Here is a 12,051-nt window from a genome sequence, read left to right on the forward strand (position 1 = left end):
CTAACTGATTATTTTGTTCTCGTTCGGTGGGCGCTCTTATCGCATTGCATGGTTGCCAGGAGTAGGTAAGTAACACTATTTTCACCATAATTTTCATTTTCTTTTTTTCCTGTTTCCAGCATGGAAACATGTCCATGTCATAGACCATCACTAAACACACCTTTTGTTGCCTTCAAACATCAACAGTGTTGCCACTGTATCTCATAATTTTTTTAAAACACCCATTTGGACCGGTACGCCTTTACGAGGCATTTCAGGATTGGCTATATGCGAAAACGATCGGTTTTCTTTGAACTATAGATGGCGAAATAGTCCACCTACCCAAGGTGGAAATTGACGTCCAAATTTCCGTACGAATGTTTGACATGCAATTTTCCATGCTTTGTGGAAAAATAAATTTACACTTTCACTTACATTTGGCAACACTGCATGAACAACACTGCACCCCGTTTGTTGTTTCTATGTTTAAAAATATCTACTTGGACAGGGCTAACATTTGGTGTATGACTTATGTATGTACATGTTTCGGTTACAAAGTAACGCCACTCTTAATTCCCAGTTGCGCCGTTCGTGGGACACCCTGTAGTAGTAACAATTGATATATTGTTTTATAATTCGAGTATGTCATACATTCATATGTATACTAATGAACAAAAAAGAACTAGAGCATGAGGCACATCCAGAATGTAAGTTCCAAGAGTGCCTCAAGATGGCACGATTGGTTAGAGTGGGATGCGCTTGCGGAGTTGTGTGGAGTTGGTGGTGAGAGAACTGTAGCATAGGAAACATTGCTGCGTGCATACAGTCTCCCGCCGAGTGCGAGGTACGTGCGGTAATCAGGTTTCTCCATGCTAAGAAGCTGTCAGCATCAGAGATCCACCAGCAGTTGTGTGAAGTGTATGGACAGAATGGCATTAGTGAAGGAATTGTCCGAAGATGGTGTAGAAAATGCACAGCAGGCTGCACCAATATCCACGACGAACCCATGGTGCACACAATGTGAAACTGCAGTTGCTGGGTGACAATCTCATGCAGCATCCAACAGGAGATCTGCGGAAATTGATATGAGTTCGCACATTGTAAACTGCCTGTTCTGCAGCATTGCTTGCTGCACACTTTCCACCAATTCAGGCGTCACTATGCCTGCCGGGCATGTCTCCGACTCTGACAGCTTCTTAGCGTGGAGAAACCTGATTACCGCACATACCTCGCACTCAGCAGGAGACTGTATGCATGCAGCCATGTTTCCCGTACTACAATTCTCTCACCACTGACTCCACACAAATGCGTTTGCGCTAGGTTGTGGCTATGTGTTCTTTCTCCACTCCTGCGCAAGCACGTCTCGTTCTGACCACTTGTGCCATCTTGGAGCACTTTCGGAACTTACTTTCTGGATGTGCCTCGTATCTTGTGTAGTTTTCAAGAAATGGCACGTTAATTGCTGCCATGTGGTGCAGGTGTGTGTGTTTATATATCCGTCCTCAGAAGGTTAAAATGTCTGTATTGGTATTTCATGAGAGGGCTTATCGACACTGCATCTGACTTGCCAATACCAGACTTATCTATCATTTTCTCCTTATCGATCATCATCATTGCATATCCTACTTATTGTTGTTAAGAGAACCTTGAAGAGTACATTTACATTTTTCAGTACTGCAGAAATTTTCAAGATTCTCCTCATAACCCAATGAAATTTGAAGTGATGCAGCCTCCGTTGGCAGTGTGCAACTGGTGGTCATAACCCCTCGGTTATGAGTGGTGGCCAAGTTGCCACTATGCTCTCATCCTGGTTCCGATGTCCATCCCCAACTGATATTTCGTCCACCCTTGATACAGATTTTTTTTTCATGTGAGCAACAGGACTGGCCTGTCAATGTATTTAAAAATTCTTACACAAGGAGCTTAATACTGAGAGTGAATATTGTACAGTCATGGACATCTCTGGGTTGTAACATTTCCATTGACTTTCAATGGTGTCATTACAACCTAAAAGTGTCTATGACTGTACCATTCAAGTATATACCCAATTACCCATAGATGAGGAGAGAGTAAATTAAGTTAATTGCAATGTCACTATTTTCTCTCATATTATGGCACTTGCTTTACCTTTCATTTCAAACTCACTATGTTGATAAAAATATTCAGTCATTTCAAAAACCACCCCTAGACAGGGGTAGCAGTCCCTAATGCTGGGTATATGGAGCGTTCAGTGTTTACTCTCCTCGAGTTACTATAACTTTCTGAAATTAGTAACTATAACTCGTTTAATTTTTCAAGTAAGAAGTAATGGATTTACAAATTACTTTTCATACCTTTCAACAGTAATGAATAAGGCAAGGCATTTATTGACTTACAAATTGCTAAGAAGAATTCCAAATAAAAAAAATATATATTTGCAGACAAAAATCCTTTTATAAATGACCTACAATTTTCAAAAATTACCAATAATATTTTTAGAACATTTCCCTATTATTACTTCATTAAAAGGTAATAAGTTAATTGTACAGGGCATTTAACTTCTTTAGGATAGGGAGAAGTTGCCCCTAGAAACCTCCTGTAAGAAAAAAACTGATTATTGTAGAACTGGCAAATGTATGTAATTTAAAATCAATTTAGAAAAAGTAATATTATCCTGTCTTGTCATTCAATAATAAATCAAATCATCTTTAGTGGCTTTTCACAATAAATTGAATTAAAATAAACAATAAAAACTTGGCAGAGATTCTCAATTAGAAATGATTGTCTATTGCCTGCTGGACATGGAGAAGCACCTTTTTATTTCCACTTAAACAATCGAAGCCTGCTCAAAGTTAAAGCAAGCAATATCATCTGGATTTAATTCACAGTCAGCAAGAGAAAATTTTTCATGCGACAAAACTTGAAAAATAGGGGTAGAAGCTATTTCTATGGGCCCTTGTTTCCTGGAAATGTTTTCTTACTTGTGGATAAGCACTACAAGAAGAATAATAAATTCAATCTCAAAATACAACAAAAAATGCCTTTGTTTTCCAGAAAACTATTTAAAATACTCAAAATGACCCAAAGATGGACGACAATGAAGAGAAAAACAAATTGCCTTTATATAACCAATTATTTCCAGATGTACATTTTTGTGTTTTTCATTCATATGATTCAGCAATCTTTCATATTTTTTTTTTAAAAAAAAGACACTAAATCTTCAAATGCCTTTTACTAGTAATGATCAAAATTCTGGTTCTCTTTAAATAATAATAATATGTGCTTTTACACATACTTTTGTTACAAGAAAATAATTTGCAAGATGTAATTGTTTGAAGTTTAAGAGTTTACTTTAAATTATGTTAGTTCTATAAATTTCGTATTTCATTAGGTTTACTATAAATTAATAAAATTAATTTTAGTCTTAGGAAAATTTGCTTTCAGTCCATGTATGAAACTTGTTGAATTAGTTAGTTATTTCATATAATAAGTCGAGGGTTGCGACTGCCCGAGGCATGACGCTTGAGTAACGCCAAAACCGTATTAAGTGTGGCTATTTGCTTGTTTGAATTTATTTTCAATTCACCTTTATGCACAGAAAGGCTAATCGGGACTGGATTTTGGGTTTACAGTTTAAAGTGGGATTCAAACCACTATGTGCCTGTACCGGGTACGTAACTATTAAGTATTTATTTTTAAAAGAGTTGGATTTATTGTTGACAAGAATTAATTGCAGAGATTACTGTTATTTTGATGTAATTATGTAGGTATTAAAAATAAACATGTACCCACAATAAACGTGTTCTTTAAGAGTGGCACTTAAAGTGTTTTAAAAATAAGACTATTTTGTCATTAAAACTGCAAATAGATAACAAATCATGTTTTTCTTTATTGAGGGAAGGTGGGAAGTAGGAGAACCAGGGTAGAAAGATGGGGGCGGAGGATTTAAAATAGGGGGGCGCCAAAAATCTACTTCGCCTGGTGAAAAGTTTATATTTGATTTAACGTGGAGAAGAGGTAGGGTGGGTCCCTTGGCTGGTGCTCTAGTTCAAGGTCAGGGAACAATTCTAGTAAGCAATGTAAGGTCAGGGAACAATTCTAGTAAGCCAATATAAGGTCAGGGAACAATTATAGTAAGCCAATATAAGATCAGGGAACAATTCTAGTAAGCCAATATAAGATAGCTACAAGTGTTAATTTGTTGTCCGTGTTGTGCCTATCATGAGTAGGTTGAACGCCTCACTCTGCGTTGTGAACACCCTGTCCGAAATCATCGCCGCCGCCTAAGACATTTAACACGCTCTTGTGATTTGTTGCCTTGAAACAAGAGTTGATACGTTTCTGGCGTGTTGCACGGCTCCGTTTGAGCTCTTATCTGGAGTTTCTGCAAACAGCTGGTTGTCTTCACCTGCTTGAACGATTGCTAAATATAAAAATGGATTTTGTCGAGTGTCGAGGTCGGCAGGAATAATTTCATGGGCCTTTAACCTTCATTTTTAACGATCATTGCGACTACATAATGTTTAGCTAGTTACTGTAGGATTGCTATTCATTCAACAAAGCTGAAAAATATACCCTTACATGAAGGTTGTGTCGTGTCCATGGTTGTCAGACGTCCCGCATTTTAAGGGACAGTCCCTTATTTAAGTAATATGTCCCGTGCCTCAGTCGGACCGGTCCGTCGATAAAACATAAAACTTTTAATGTTTGTAGTTATAACATAAATTACATTTAGTTAGTATTCGAACAAAATAACCAAATTGCGTCAGACCGAGAAAAAAATAGTAGAAAATACAGAAACTAGGCTATTTAATCCAAAGGTTTCAAAATTCCAAAAATAAGATTTTTGTGTGTGTTGAACAGTCGCAGAACACATTTATGACTAGAACTTCCCCTTAACTTGTAAAAGTTTTTCTTGAACGTGTGTAGAAATTAATATATCCTATTCATTACACTAGTATACTCACTGTATGAAATGTAAACAATAATGCACAAGAGTTATGGTGGATTCACTTATCTGGTGCGTCTAGTAGAAAAGTCTCTCCAAGAATGCAACAACAATAATAGAAATAATAAAAATCTAATTTGGAATACTTTTATATTTATTAGTTTATATTAATTATTTTTATTAATATCTCTACTGTTCAAGTTCTATCAACGGCCTGCCCCCCTCGTTACAAAATTTTCTGGCGGGGCCTATGGTTGAGCAAGGAAGAACACCTTTAGAGTGGCCTTTGTGTCTGCCGTCACTGTTGTAGATAGTGATAGGGCTAGAGGGCGGTCGCCTCCATAGCAAGCAAGAAAAACTCAATAAACAAATGCTCTTCTAACCAAAAACATATGTGTAATATTTAGTGGTATGTAGACGCCCTCCAAAAAAATCCCTCTGCCCCCTCATTTTCCTTGGCTGGCGCTGTCACTGGTTGTTGAATAAGTGTGACGTGCACACAATACAATAATATCAGAAAGAGTGCAGTACTTCTACCTAAAAGCGATTAGCTCTGACATTACAGTATTTATGTTCTTCCTTTCTGACAGTTAGAGAAATTGCAGAAAAGATGACGAATGTGGTGCAACGGAAAGAGTTGTTCAACTTTATTCTCCCTTTCTGGAACACATTATCAATCAATGGATTGGTCAACAACAGGATGTCATGCTTCCGACCACTTTATTTTACGTGACAACGAACGCCATCAATTGATGTAGCCATGCATTACGTAAACACATTGCACCTTTCTTGTTCGGATAGCAACTTTGAAGATAAACAAACATAATTTTACTCATTATGTGGCCTGGGAGAAGATCTCGGCTGCTATTGTCAAACACTGTTATCTTGCGTTTCTATCTTGCTAAATTATCAATATAGGGAAAAGACAGTGCAATGACTTCCTATAAGAAAGAGGAGAAATTTGCAGTGCTTGGAAAGTTACTTTTAAAAAAGTAACAGTTAGTTACAGTTCCTCATTTTCAGTTACTGGTACTTGAAAAGTAAATGTAAGTTACTTTTACAGTTAACTGCTGGTGAAAATTTTCTTGCAAACTAATTTACACACAATGAATGATCAAAATAAATATATGAAGATTTACATGTGTTTCATTTATATTATGTTTATACCATTACACAAAATTAATGACGGAACAACAGTTTTTTTTAAAAAAATAATTTTAGAAATCTGAAAATTAAGACACGTGTGTGAAACCTTTCTGCCTGCACCGTATGAAATTTTCATCACGATCGGGCCATCCATTTTTTCTATGGAATTTTAAAGAAAGCGATCTTTTGCAAAATACACGCAGAATTGAATAAGCTACATTTTGATGCAACTAGAGTTGACGAGCTGTATCTTTGCGGGTAAGCCCTGCCCAAGACCGGCTGCGCAGTAGCATGGGGGAGGAGCTACCGGCTGCGCGTCATTATCCTTGCGTTCTGTCCTTGCTGTCGACCACTCAAAGGGTGATTAGGTGGCAACTACATAAAGGAATCTCTCTCACATTCTGCGCGGAGCAGTCACGGCGACCCGCAAAGATACAGCTCGTCAACTCTAGTTTCTTTATAGGTCTACAAAAGTCAAAACTCGATTATCCATAATTTTCAATCAGATAGTACTCCTGGTGAATTCTTTTCTGATCCGATTTTTAAGAGAACGCTGTTATGGACTTATTTCCAGGGCTTGAATTGGGACGTATACCTTGGGTTATTGTCGCATTAGATTCGGTTTAGGCCGGCCTTCTCTGCTGTGTTCGAGTGCCAAACGTTCTGTCGATGGATGAAAATTGTCAGGTTGTTAGTATAGTTTGATGTGCGGAATCTATCGAAATGGCCCAGAGGGGGAGCCCAGTGGGTTATTGAGATTTTGAAACACTTTTATAAAATTATTTATCTGTGTTTTAATTAATGAAAAATCGTTTTTAGTATTTTGCAATTCCTCTGTAGTTTTAAGACATAGATTTCTTGCTCCAGATTTTGATAGTGCTTGATTGGTGTGTCTTTAAAACAATTTATTGTCCACTATTGTCACCAAACAACGCAAGAAGTCAAGTATAAAGAGCGCACGGTCCTACACTTCTGGCGAATTCGGCCGAAAAGAACAAAATTATCTGGTTCCATTCGGTGGCCTGTGAAAGACGACCGTGCACGCCAGAGTAGTGACCTTCCACACTTATTCACACGGTGTTGTTTCTTCTATTTTCGGCCGTATACGTTAATGTTAAAGTTCGGCAGAAACTGGATCCAATGTGACCATACACTTAGCCGTACCGGATCTCAGCCTCTATCCTCGACGAGTAGAGAAAGTTGCAATGACAAGGATTCTGATCGATTGATTGATTTGTTTATTTTAGCTCGCTTTTCTGCCACTTTTGGATAATCGTGAAGATGACGAGTGACGATATGATGAATTTTAAGAAGGGAGAAGTCACCAAAGAACACCCATACCGGGGTTCAAACCCCAGGACCCCTGGTGTCGTAGCACGTTGTGCTAACCGCTATGCCACGGAGGTCGGCGACAGGGATTCTGAATATGTAATAATAATAATAATAATAATAATTCCTTTATTTAGCAGGCGAGGTTCAGGCGTAGGCTGCTCTGCCACCTAACCCTTGTCATGAGCTACATAAGAAAGTATAATATAATATGATAATATATGAGTACATATGGAAAGCTTGATTACACTAAAGAGAAATAAAAAAAATCACATTACCTAAAATTACGAATATTCTCATTTCAGTAATATTAGTCATAGGATAATATAAATGTGAAAGAACAAGAAAATATTAAAAAAGAAAAAAAATACAAATGTGAAAAGAAAAAAATATAAATGTAAATGTTAACATAAGGTTGCATTTAAGTAAATAATAATAATAATAATAATAATTTGAAGATATTAATAAAATTCCAATAGTTACAGTTATAGAATATGAGTGTTTTGTCGTTTGTTGAGTGCCAGTTCACTTCTAGTATGTGCTATTGTTCTGCTGCTGTTCCTGTAGAAGCATTTCTTTCAATTTAATTTTGAAACTCTTATTGAGTTTTCTGGATTTAACATTTGTTGTTGAGTATTCCTGTTACTGATACAAAAGTACCCCATTTACGATTCAACTTACGAGATGAGGTAAGCATGGGGGGTTCTAGGCGAGCACTCTGAATGGAAACGGGTCACTTATCTGTAGGGACGTGAAGTTTTCGTTTTAACGATAATACCGAAAAGTTTAGGAAATCAAAATAAAATGTTTAAAATGTATTTGGGTAGGTAAAGGAGGCAAGTTTTCGGTGTTTCGAAATGGCGAAATAACGCGAATTATGCCATTTTTCAGAGTAACACCTAATTTTGCACTTTAACGCGAAAAACGCAGCGAATTATGCACTATAAACGGGGGATAACACTCCTTCTCTTCAAAGAGAACTACCTGAAGCGCTATTAGATTTGTAATTTATAGTCTAGCTGTTGATAGTTCGATTCAAAAGAGATTGTCACGTTTCATTCATTGCAGTTTGCGCAGACATGACTGACAGAAATAGAATTCCCTGGGAGGATTTTCCCAGAAGGAAAGTTTCCTAGGAACGGGAAAATTTTCAAGAAAAGCACCTGTTTTGTTTCGGAGGGGGATGGCGTGTATGTGTGTGTACACAAAACGGTATTTTGAGATAGCAGGGGGATTTTTTTTCATGGTTAGGGAAATATGATGTCTCTGATTGTGTACAAAGATTTGGGTGCTTTCATTTAATAAACATTTCATATTTAGTGGCTGATGTGATTAAATAGTTTTCCAATTAGAAGAAATTTGGTCATTTCTCACAAAGGTAAGCCATAATTTTTTTGCATTAAAACTAAAATTTGTCTCAAATTTCCAGAACTAAAAAATCTGAAAATCTTAAAACTAGAAGAAACAGTAAAAATAAATGTAAAAATAGCCGATTTTAAATTAATAACAGCGAATTTTGCCATAAACCGCGAAAAATAACATCGAAATTTAGGGAAAAAATAAAACTAAATCTTCGCGTCCGTATACTTATCTGAGCTGCTGTGCTGCTCTTGTTCCCGACCAGAGTTGGGCTCCAACACAGCTTCCTTTTACTAAATTACCAACCACGGTAGAACAACAATGCAAACAGGTTAGATTTTACATAAAAAACAACAATTTAATCTACATCTCAAAATCATCATTCATTTACATGTCTCAGACTCAGGCCCGTAGCCAGGCATGGGCCGGGGGGGGGGGGTAGGGAGTGAGCGCCCCTGACATTACGATCAGACCTCTTGACATTAGTTAAAACTATTTTGTATAATTTGTATGCAGTGAAGAGTGAAAATGTAGCCAGCAGATATTATTTTACTCACAACTTGGTAAATGATAAATTCACATAACATGAACGGCAGCTATTACTACATTAGTTCATCTGGTTTATGAGCAGAAGTCTAAAGTAGCGGCGGCAACAGTGGCGAGGCGTCGGGAGATGCGACGATGACAAGGCAAAATAATAAAAATATTGCCTTTTAAATATTTTAGGAAAGAAGAAAAAATAAATCAGAATATTCGCATATTTGAGCGAAATTAGTCAAGTAACACCATTAAACAGCTAGAAATACGTAAGAGATTCGCTAAGTTTAGCGCATCGAAAGGAGAGCCCAGTTCTACACCCCCTCCCCCCGTGCCCAACCGTCCCGCTGCGTTTCCGTTGTGTGCAATGGTGTCAGGCAGGTCAGCTCATCGCAGCAGGTCTGTGTATCCAAGGTCTTTCGACCGCTTTTCCCCCCGCTTTTGAAGGTCTGGTCATAAGAGACCTTTTTTCAGCCTCCTTGTTTACAAACACGTCAGGGTTTCTGTGACATGAAGATGAAACTTCTGAATGTCCAGCACTGCAAAGCATGCAACGCTCTTGTTTTTTTATGAGAAAAAAAAACATATTGAAGAGCATCGCAACGCAACTTACACAGAATACATGAAAGTAATGGTGCATAGAAAAAAATATAGGTAAGCAAAAGCATAAATTTCCCCACGGTTAGTGCTAGAATGAACTGAAAAAAAAGCAGTTCTGGATCCATTCTATTTTCTTCATAGTATTTCTTCTTTTATTTTTTTTGGATCCTGCGGTTCAAATATCGATTTCTGGAAAAAAAATGTTCTTGGTTTACAAAACACGAAGTATTTCCTGCTGTTTTGTGTTTACTATGCTTACAAATTACAAGATTGATCAAGATTTTTGTTCTCGAGGTGATAGACATACTTACTCAAATAGAACCTTTTCCCTAACATATTTTGCTTTCACACCAGGGATAGTCAAAAATATCAGGATTCCGGAAAATCTAAAAATCTCGATTCAAAAATTCTACTACCTGGATTTCGGAAGCAATCCGAATTTCGGAGAGAGAAGTTTAAAAAAAATCCTTTTTTTAAAAATTGATTTAGCCATCTCTACGTCACACGTCATGTACGAACACTGTTTATCATCATTATCAATGTAGGAATGCCTCCTTGCCTCCTTCCCGGGTTGAAAGATTGACCCTGACGTTTGGCAAGTCTTGCGATGACTACATAAAAATGTCGCGCTTCGCCACTGGGCGGCAAGTATTTAGAAAATTCTCTACTTTCACAGAGAACCTTCTTTATCTGTACCTTAGCTGCACTTGCTGTGGCCTCTCGTTTAGACAGAAATCTGCGACTTTGACGTTATCAATGTTATCATCAACACTTCTTCCATCAAAGGTCAACCGCTCTCAAGTTTTGGGAACGAAGGTTTTTTTTATTGCTTTGACCGGGGGTGAAATATTGTGCATTTTCCTTGTATGATATAAATATCTGTATTATCAAAATTAGTATGGAGTGTGTAGGAAGGGATAATGTCAGTAGCAGTCAATTAACACTTCAAGAGATATTTTAAAATATATACAAAAAAAACTGTAGTATTTGTATGATATTTCTAAATTTTATATTTATATTAACTTAATGATCCCCCGCTCCACATACATACACATGATTTTCCTTCATTTAATACTGTTAAACTTTTGAAGAATGGACTTGGTTTACAAATGCCCCCCGATAAGCCATGAGTCCCCCCAATGGAGATCAATTCTAGCTACTGGCCTTATATCCATGAATGTAATCATTCTGAAGGTGAATAAAACGATCTATCGTCAATTCTTTGCTCAAAAAGTTTAAACCCACGTGCACTTCCCTGTCCTTCACAGATTTCGCAACCAACAACTTCGGCATTTGATAAATAATCAATCGTCGCGGGGAGAATGAGTTATTGTAGCCGGTGCTTTTGAATGGAGGATGATTGGCAACCTGTTTCCCAGGGACCTTGCTCTGCATTGGTTCATTCCGCCTACCACTTGATACTTGCCATTGATTAGCAGACGGTGGCGGCGCGCGGCGGCCGTCGACGGAAGCACCTGCATTCGGAGACCACCACAGTAAACGGGCCAGTGTCGAGGAATTAAGTTCGTATCTCGCAATGCCAAGGGGAAGGAGCCGCCAGTGATCGCTACGACAGCTGACCCAGTCTCTTTGACAGAAGACCGGCGGTTACGACAGCATTCTTCGCGACGAGGTGAGGTTTTTCTGTCCCCAAAAAGCTAAAGTTTAGTAACCAGTAGCCACAGAAGTCATCATTGCATTTTGAAAACTCCAATGCTTATTTACGTTTCCGTGTCACGTGTATTCTATCGCAATCCATCTTTCGGTTGGCATTTTCATATTTCAAATTTCATAAACTTGCGAAAATAATAACTTCGTTTGTACATGAGGTGCAAATCATGTACTTTTCAAAATACACTTCCGAAAATCTATGCCGGCTAACAAGGCTCTGGCGACGAACATTTTCTGTCCTAAACTTCAACTTCCTCTTTCGGTTGTCATATTGTCCCTTGTTACTTCTGCGTGATATATACTACATTTCCTTTTATGTATAATCGTGGCTATAATCATTCTTATGTGTATTTTTCGAGGCGAGAACGAGAAAGAGACGTCAGTAAAATGGACAAATGACTGAGGCTTACTCGTTCGCGACTGTAGTTCATTAGATGGTGAAGTATGTGACAATTTCACATGAGCTGCTTAACAATGTAACAATTGTTTATAGATAATTCATG

The 12,051-nt window shown here is 37.7% G+C and overlaps 1 protein-coding gene across 1 annotated transcript in view; it reads left to right on the top strand.

Moving 5' to 3' along the window:
- The first annotated feature begins 11,382 nt into the window (after positions 1-11,382).
- LOC145994724 (serine/threonine-protein kinase NIM1-like) overlaps positions 11,383-12,051 on the top strand; it is a 159,643-nt gene continuing 158,974 nt past the window's right edge. Inside the window, exon 1 of the mRNA XM_083130927.1 lies at positions 11,383-11,510. The gene's annotated coding sequence lies outside the window, so the exon portion shown is untranslated. The remainder of the gene's footprint in view (positions 11,511-12,051) is intronic.

Source organism: Lepisma saccharinum, chromosome 11 (assembly GCF_977018435.1).
Source record: "Lepisma saccharinum chromosome 11, izLepSacc3.1, whole genome shotgun sequence".
Lineage (NCBI taxonomy): Eukaryota > Metazoa > Arthropoda > Insecta > Zygentoma > Lepismatidae > Lepisma > Lepisma saccharinum.